The sequence below is a fragment of the Myotis brandtii genome, unplaced genomic scaffold (assembly GCF_000412655.1).
Source record: "Myotis brandtii unplaced genomic scaffold, ASM41265v1 scaffold535, whole genome shotgun sequence".
NCBI classification, from domain to species: Eukaryota; Metazoa; Chordata; class Mammalia; order Chiroptera; family Vespertilionidae; genus Myotis; species Myotis brandtii.
In genome coordinates, this window is record NW_005369964.1 from 505,843 (window position 1) to 506,966 (window position 1,124).

General features: G+C 54.0%; 1 protein-coding gene across 1 annotated transcript in view; it reads left to right on the plus strand.

Moving 5' to 3' along the window:
• The first annotated feature begins 399 nt into the window (after nt 1-399).
• UNC79 (unc-79 homolog (C. elegans)) overlaps nt 400-1,124 on the plus strand; it is a 238,074-nt gene continuing 237,349 nt past the window's right edge. The window contains exon 1 of the mRNA XM_014549096.1: nt 400-1,078. The gene's annotated coding sequence lies outside the window, so the exon portion shown is untranslated. The remainder of the gene's footprint in view (nt 1,079-1,124) is intronic.

A 1,124-nucleotide genomic window follows, 5' to 3' on the forward strand; every position in this document is an offset into this window, starting at 1 on the left:
AGAACCCGAGGCTTTAGGGAGATTGAAAGATTGGTCCTGGAATGAATATGTGGTAGAACTGAGTCTTTTATCTAGTTTTAACTCCAAGTCCAAGCTCAGATTGTATGCCCCCTCTAGATGATTCTTTAAGTATATTCTTATTAATATGCAAGATGCCCTTTTCCATCCTCTTCTTTTTCTATTGGCTTTGGTTTCCCAACAAAGGGGCATCCTAACGAGTATTTCTCCATTCCGGGAGCACATGTGGGCTCCTCCAGTCTCCAATCTTGTATTTTCCTTTTCTGTGGCCCTTCCAGCTTCGCCATCTATGGAAATTGTTTCCCAACAAAGGGGCTTCCTAACGAGTGTTTCTCCATTCCGGGAGCACATGTGGGTTCCTCCAGTCTCCAATCTTGTATTTTCCTTTTTCTGTGGCCCTTCCAGCTTCGCCATCTATGGAAATCTTTCTTAGCCCCAACTTCTGAAATCTTCCCACAGCCCCCTGGCAGTGGGACCTCCCATCCTAATCATCAGCAGGAGAGCCCATCAGAGAGGGGTGCAGAGGGCACGAGCACAGCACGCCGGGAAGCCATGCTGAGGGTTACTTCTGCATTTCCTTCCTTGCGGTCCTCAGGAGCATCCTCGTCGCCCTCCGGCCCGGTTCTCTCCAGCCCGCCCCGGATCCGCCTCCCCCTTCTTCCTCCCGGAGGTTGAGACGAAGCGTGGGACGCACCTGTGTCTCTCTCAGGTCACCCCGCTGAGGCCCGGGGGCTGCTCCCGGAGCAGGATTTACAGGCCCGGAGAACGCCAATGGGAGATCCAAATGGTCGGGGACTCCGGCACTTTAAGAGGCTTTTCTCTGGGAAACACCCGTCCCCTCCGTGCGCCTTATGAATGGAAATACTCCTCCCCCGGTCGAGCCCATTTTCCCATTTCACCAGGAGCCGCAGCTTGCACTCTTCTTTCGGTCTCCCCGCCCACAACAACGCGGGCAGCTCCAGGAGGGGACGGACAGGAAGCCTTTGGCCGCCTATTAAATCCCACCCATTTCTCCGGGGGCGATTTCCTAACCTTCCGGGACCGAATTCTGCAATTTGATGTGCGTTTTGTCCGAATGGTAGCGACACGGGCCTAAGGGAGGGGGA